This window comes from Schistocerca cancellata, chromosome 2 (genome assembly GCF_023864275.1).
Source record: "Schistocerca cancellata isolate TAMUIC-IGC-003103 chromosome 2, iqSchCanc2.1, whole genome shotgun sequence".
Lineage (NCBI taxonomy): Eukaryota > Metazoa > Arthropoda > Insecta > Orthoptera > Acrididae > Schistocerca > Schistocerca cancellata.
Genome location: NC_064627.1, coordinates 1,147,252,080 through 1,147,260,184, shown reverse-complemented (window position 1 = coordinate 1,147,260,184; position 8,105 = coordinate 1,147,252,080). Strand labels below are relative to the sequence as shown.

General features: G+C 41.6%; 1 pseudogene; it reads right to left on the bottom strand.

The window, feature by feature from the left end:
• Window positions 1-7,604: 7,604 nt before the first annotated feature.
• Window positions 7,605-7,722, bottom strand: LOC126164116 (5S ribosomal RNA; annotated as a pseudogene).
• Window positions 7,723-8,105: the final 383 nt, after the last annotated feature.

Genomic DNA, 8,105 nt, shown 5'->3' with positions numbered 1-8,105 from the left:
GTCTTTGCAAAGGCGCACTCGTTGCCAACCTACACAACAAAGCCGCAAAGTATGCGTGTTCGTGGGCTCATTCCTTAGCAGTCTACATCTACATGTATACTCCGCAAGCCACCCAACGGTGTGTGGCGGAGGGCACTTTAAGTGCCACTATCATTACCTCCGTTTCCTGTTCCAGTCGCGTATGGTTCGCGGGAAGAACGACTGCCGGAAAGCCTCCGTGCGCGCTCGAATCTCTCTAATTTTACATTCGTGATCTCCTCGGCAGGTATGAGTAGGGGGAAGCATCCAGAAACGCACCCTCTCGAAACCTGGACAGCAAGCTACACCGCGATGCAGAACGCCTCTCTTGCAGAGTCTGCCACTTGAGTTTGCTAAACATCTCCGTAACGCTATCACGTTTACCAAATAACCCTGTGACGAAACGGGCCGCTCTTCTTTGGATCTTCTCTATCTCATCCGTCAACCCGACCTGGTACGGATCCCACACTGATGAGCAATACTCAAGTATAGGTCGAACGAGTGTTTTGTAAGCCACCTCCTTTGTTGATGGACTACATTTTCTAAGGACTCTCCCAATGAATCTCAACCTGGTACCCGCCTTACCAACAATTAATTTTATATCATGATTCCACTTCAAATCGTTCCAAACGCGTACTACCAGATATTTTACAGAAGTAACTGCTACCAGTGTTTGTTCCGCTATCATATAATCGTACAATAAAGGATCCTTCTTTCTATGTATTCGCAATACATTACATTTGTAATGCAATATGCGACTGCAGTTAATTACCGGAGTGCCGCTGTTTCAAGGCACGAAACAAAATATAGATTTACGAGACTTTAGGAGTTTTTCTTTAAGACTTTGTCAGAGCAGTATCCTGCGTTAAAACGAAGTGTTTAAGCTTTAAATAACGTACTGAATGTGACACGCATTTCAATGCCTAATGTGGTTTGCCCTTTCACGAAACTATCTTTGCATTCTGCTACACATGGGTAACAAAATAGGACAACTGCATGAAACTTCTGACACGAGAGCGAGCAATCGTATGAAAATTTTCTTTGTCATCACTTGGCTTATAGCTCCCAGATTTGGTAAACTGACCTAAATAATAAAACTTAATTATACACGTTGAGCACCGATTTAATAAAAAAATTCTTTCTTAACAAAATTTGGGCAAACTTGCAAACTGTATCTGCTCGAAATAATCTCTTTCCCATTTTTAATAAACAGTACTGGAAAACAGTTGGTCTAGAAACTTCCAGAGACCAGTCATGATGTTGAAAGAATGCTCTAGCTTCCTTCAGAACACAAAAACCTAGCCCCATTCTGTTCAGCGCACACTTTTTCTTTGAAAATAGAAACTCAGATGAGGAGACTGATTTCACTCCACTAGTGCAGTAAAGTTTCTTATAATTGACATAACGGGCTGTTTCAGTTTATGGGAGCTTGTTACACTCCGCAGACCGCTGTTAAGTTGTATAATTACCGGAAGCCTTAAGTACACCGCACAGCGAGGAAAAAACCACACAGTGGAGTGTTCCATGGAGCTTTGAATAAATACAAAAGAGTGCAACCCCTGGGATGGAAGCAGTTAACTGACGTCACCTTTTTCTGGAGATATTCGCTGTGTGGCTTGCCAATGCTGTTTGCTTCAAACCTAGGCGTAAAACTTCGTTCTCCTTTCTGGGGTTTCACGTAAATATTATTTATCGTAACAATACTAAACAACGGGGAATAATAAAAAGGACCCTGTGATCATTCTTAATTCTTTCAAAAGCAGAATCCAGTAAACGGAAAAGAACTATTAATATTATTATTATAAGTTATTACGAGTCAACTTAGTACTTTAATACTGTTACTGATTTCTTCGGAAGTCAAATATCACTACAATAAATCTCTTTCGTATAGTTACACTCTTATCATTTCACTTGAGCCGTCACTTACGAAAAACAAACGCGTATTCACGGATATTGTAATTTTTACCTGCTAATGTTGAATTTGTTTTCGTCGTTTTTATGAAATGGTGGCTATTACAGTGATACTGCTTAATAGATTTATCAATCTGCGTCTCGAGATTGACTTAGTATTATGTACTATACTAAGACTCTTACCATATCAGTATCATCTGCGCCTGAATATCGTCATCATCATGTTTCGAGTGCATTAGGCCTGTTACGTCTGCATATAATGATTAGTCAAGTCCTTCTATCTGGTTGTGTGCCTCACTATTTCCTCGTCCTTTCGGTTTGGATTGTGTACCATTTGTGGTAGTTTGTCATCATCCTATTGATGGGACCTTCCCATTTTCCTCTGTATTCTTGTATGTTTTCGTTTAGAAAAGTTAATCTTTACTGTACGACACACAAAAGTTTACACGATTCACAGACAGATGGCTGCCGTGACGCCGAGGACTGTGGCATCGGGAAGTCCGTCGGGTACATCCTGGGAAATCAGACCAGTGCTAGAGGATAATCCTAATTCTGCCCCTATTCTGCATTATGCTTTCGATGATGTCTTGTGTATCCTGGTACATATCTGAGAAATCACATTTCCTCGCCCTAGATTCTTCTTATGCCCTTTTTTTGTTGTTATCCATGTTTCACTTCCATACATTACGACCGCGAAGGACAATGTTCTGTAAAATTTCAGAACTGTCTCTTTACTTACCATCGTTTCTAATCTTTCGTCCAATAGTACCCTTCATTAAGTGAAATATCTTTAATGTTAAAAATCAGTTTCGTCTTCATGTGATGTATTGCATCCCATGTGTTATACATTTGTTACTTCCTCTATTAGTTTGTAATTTATTACAATTTTGGATCTAATTTTACTTTTCCCATAAAATTCCATCACCTTTGATTTGTTATCAGATATCCGCAAATAGTATGAAGTGCATATTCTTTATAGTTGTTATGCTGCTCTTTGTAGACTATCCTCACTGTTAGCAACAATTACATGGTCATTTCATATAATATTAATCAGTATATATGTTACTGTACAGGTAAGATAATTGGTAAGTCCTAGAATTAACTGGTGAAACCTAAGATTTACCATTGCGGTGTGGTAGAAGTCCGAAATTTCTGATTACTAGCATATATTTCGAACTTCTATCAAGAGATATTCGTAAATCTTAGGATTTACCAATGCAAACAGGTAAAAGCTGGACCTAAGACTCCCGCCTCCGTAGTGCAGTTTCACACAAGTTTCATTGTTGCCAATTTTGTGTTCAGATAAGTTTCTTTGTTGGCAATTATGAGTTGTCAGTCCGCGCACCGCTGCGTGGTTTCAGAAAGTGTCGAGCATCGTGCGTACGGTCGTCTTTCCGACTCGTCTTATTGGCGTTTCTTCTGCAGCTTCGCATCAGAATGAGTGATGGTATGCATAACAGGTTTTATGAACTTCTAAGTGAATCAGCGAATAAGAAGAACAACAATTTTTATGTAACTGGTGAGCAATATAATATTCTGTTAAGTGAAGTGAAAAATGCAAAAATCGTTTCCAATAAAAACTCTGTTCACTTCAGACGTGTGAAGCGATATGATGTTCTCAACATCAGAGGTGAAGAGAAACACCTGTGTCTGCTGGAAAAGAAGAAATTCGTTATTACCTTCGTTTTGACGAACTGTTTAACGTACTACATGAGACCCACGTTGCCATATTCCATGGCGGCCGAACACGGATGATTGTGGAACTGAGTCGGAGGTACAAGAATGTAACTGTTGAATCAATTGTTACTTATTTGAGATTATCTGAACCATGTCAGCAAAAGCAAAAAACATTGCGAAGGGTTGTTGTAGTGAAACCTATCATACATAGTGAAATGAATTCACGATGCAAGATTGACTAAATCGACATGCAGGCAAACCCAGACAATAAGTAGAAGTTCATACTTGTATGCCAAGATCAATTTACAAAATTTGTCATCCTCCGCTCACCAACTTCGAAAAGGGCTGATGAAGTAGCACATTTTTACTACATTCCGTGCCCCAAGTATCCTTCATAAGGGGATAACGAAGAGACACCGCCACCAGCTGATGGTTGTGATGAGACGCTGACAACTTCAACAGTGTTAATAAAGTGAAACGGATCCGAGGAGCTGCCAAAGAAGGCCTTCAGTTGCAGGCAAAGAAAATGAAAGCAGCCTCATGTAACGAAACTCCAAAACCTTCTGTTGGACAGAATGTCAGAAGCAAAGTACCTGATGTAGGCAGAGCAAAACCTGATGCAAAAACTGTAATAGCAATAGTAATAAATATTCGGGATAACGAATGTTTTCAACTTGGCACCAAAGCTCGTAAACTGAAGTCATTCCACACTAGGAAGCAATTTACATTGTGCAAGGAAAATTTATCAACGACGAAGAAACAGCAAGAGAAGAAATTAGTCTACAGGAAGTGGCTGCCAAACAATCTTTTGCTGTAGGACAAGGGTTCAAAAAGAGCAATTCCTTAAAAAAGTGTCCAACTAAAAAATGCTTGTGTAAATCGTCTTCTATATTATGTAATTCGAAAGGCCACAATAGACAGCCTTGTTGTAACGAAAATTAACGTTCACAAGGTAACATTTTTGACAATATTATTCACTAATATGGAATATTGCTCATTATGAACACATTGTAATGCTAGACTGTTTAAAATACATAAATTTACAATAAATACAAACTATTTCACTGATTGCTAAGATGATTTTTTTAAATGAATACAGTTTTACCAGTTGATATGTGTACATCCTAAGATTTACCAACATCTCTCGGTAAAAGTTCGAAACCTACGGATGTAATAAGAAATTTCGGACTTTTACCGCACCGTAATGGTAAGTGTTGGGTTTCACCAGTTAGTTCTAGGATTTACAAATCATCTTACTTTTACAGTAACATATACACTGAATTATTAAGGTTAAACGAACATGAACTAGTAAATATACTGGAAAAAACTGTAACTGTAGAAACCATCCGAATTTAAACGCAAAGTAGATTATCCTCAGTGTCGTCCATCTATTTGTGACGTAGATCCGACTGACTGAGGAGGACGAGACTACATATGAAATTATTACGACACGCACATACAAACTCCTTCTGTGGGAACCACAGGCATTCGAGAATCGTGGCCTCTTCGTCACAGTGAACAACCGAGTTCTTCCGTGTGGTCTCAAACTGGGCCACACGGAATGCAAAGAGAAGGCAGCAGTCACACCTGCGGCCGCAACGCCACCATTAACAGCCGAGTGCGGGCGCAGTGGCAGGAAGGAGCACCAGCCGCTGGACTGGGGCAGGTGTGCAAACATCTTGCGAGTGCATACGGCACGTCTGTCAGGTGCGCCGCCCTCCTCACGCAAACCCAGCGAGCTGAGGCAGCGGCCAGCACGCCGGGCTCACACTAAGGACGACCGTCCGGCCACTACAGGTTCCGTAAATCACTTCAGGTAACAGCCGGCATTATCCTGATTTGCTGCATCTCTACCTTTAACAGGATCACCTGTTTTATCTAAATTAAGTGCCTCATTTCCAGTTACAAGGGAAGCATATAACAAGAGGGGCCACAGGCGATTTATCCATACACATTACAAAAATGGATGAACGTTAGATATCTGCTTCTAAACCATTGGATCGATTTCAGCCAAACTTGATACACATATCACTGACTGTCTGCAATAGCTGTGAGCGTCACAGGCGAGGGGGTGGGAGTGACAAAACAGTGTAGCCCACGAAACGCCAATATCCATATTTTGGGAATGACAGCATTTAGTGTTTTCCAGCAGACTTTACACTTCATTTGAAACTTTCACGACACTTTTTCTCGTTGACGACCCCACAAAATGATGAAAAAGAAAGAAATTCATAGATTCTACGTTTTCGCTGTTCATGGAATAAAACTGCTCCATGCATCACGACGTTTTAATTTATTACTTATTTCCTACGGGGTGTATTCGCAACGAATTAATCAGACAATATTCACGTATACTACCGATTGTGCCAGCAAAATTATATCGTTGTAGGACACATAGTTGAGGAGATATGACGTCATAACTACTGAGACACATGAAAAACCACCACGTCATGCATGACGTTTTAATATATTACTTTTTTGCCACTGACTCTACTCACAACAGAGTTAGCGAACAGTAGCCACGTATACCGCTGGATGTAACCCACCTGCAAAATTACGTCATTGTACGATACTAAGTTCAGGAGATGCGACATCGTAAACAGTGACCTACATGAAGATGAGTCTACAGGGCGAAATTCGCTACAGATGTGCACAAATACGTGTGAAATATGGTAAATATATGTGAAATATATTTGACATGTGCATTCACGGGCAAAACCACGGGAAAAGTGCACATACTAAATCCCGGGAACGATTGCAATAAAATTTCCTACGAATATTAGTTACGATCCGGAAAGAAATACTGTGGTGGTAAGAACCACCAGACTCATTTTGGGGTGGGAATGATAACGCGGAGAGAGAGAAGGGGAGAGCAAGAGATGAGCGGAGAGAGGGGCGAGGGGGAGATGGTATGGTGAGGAGAGTGTGGGGTGGAACAAGTCGATAGAGAGAGAAGGAAGGAAGAGGCGAACCAATTGAAGTTCGGAATAAGTACATATCAATGAAATGCTGGACACTAGCTAGTGCTGGTATAAAATTTTATCAGTCCCTTTTTGAATACGATACAATTTATTGTGCCATTAAGTAGTTTTCGGTTCACTGCAGGCTCTTTATCAACTGAAGGTTTTACAGGAAAGCTGTTTTCTGGACCATGTGTACCAAGGCCGGCGTCTAGCTAGCTAGCTTTTAGCTGCACATGGTCCAGAAAACAGCTGTCCTGTAACATTTTCATCTGATAACGAGCGTGCAGTGGCTCTAAACTAGTTAGCGGTACAACAAATCGAATCAAATTGAAAACCTGACTTGGTGCATTTTGCACCTACTTAAACCGCCAATTTAAATCACAGTATTATTTCGTCATCCACTAAGCATAAAAGAATTTTGCTAATCTGTCGCGTAGTTGTAGCACATACTTCGATGTAATAAAACTTGCTCTAAAACAGTGCTCTTTCTAGCGGTTTCGAGCTCCAAAAATTTTTGACCCTGTTGAATATCATTCGGGATGGCCAGTCGCAGCGTCGCAGCAATAACGCAGGCGGCTGAGGTGTCGTCATACTGCAGATCCACCCGTACTGCGTCCTAGCCACGTAATGTTGTATTTTTTCATAATCTTCCACCAAACTCATGTGTCGCTATAACGAATCACGTATCCGCGGAAATAAAATCGTGATGCAATTAACTTTCCTTTATCGGTACATACATAGTTGTACCGCAATGAAGTCATAACAGGCTATATAGCTGCTTTGAATAACTCTCTGTCTCTCTCTCTCTCTCTCTCTCTCTCTGTCTCTCTCTCTCTCTCTCTCTCTCTCTCTCCACCGGTACCGACCAGCCGCCGTGTCATCCTCAGCCCACAGGCGTCACTGGATGCGGATACGGAGGGGCACGTGGTCAGCACACCGCTCTCCCGGCCGTGTGTCAGTTTCCGAGACCGGAGCCGCTACTTCTCAGTCAAGTAGCTCCTCAGTTTGCCTCACAAGGGTTGAGTGTACCCCGCTTGCCAACAGCACTCGACAGACCGGATGGTCACCCATCCAAGTGCTAGCCCAGCCCGACAGCGCTTAACTTCGGTGATCTGACGGGAACCGGTGTTACCACTGCGGCAAGGCCGTTGACCTGCTTTGAATACCGTACACTGTAGTTGCTGTACATGGATAAACGTACTGATAAATAAACTGTTTCATCGTGATTCCTTATTATAACACATTTACTTATACCAAGTGATGAATGTTCTACAATGATTATCATTATCATTATTATAATTATTGTTCGTTTCCGCAGAAACACGATCTTCCGTATCGATAAAAGCGTGCGGTGGAAGATCAGAAAAAAGTAAAGAACTGACGGTGGCGGACCGCGGCGCCGCTGCTTGCAGTGTGCTGCCTCAGCCGGCTGCGCTGCGGCTACTCCTCGGCAGCTAGCTTTCTCGTATGGTATTCAGCAGGATCGCAAAACTTTGTTTCGCGATTTCTCTACAACTTTTGAAAAGCGCATCGTAC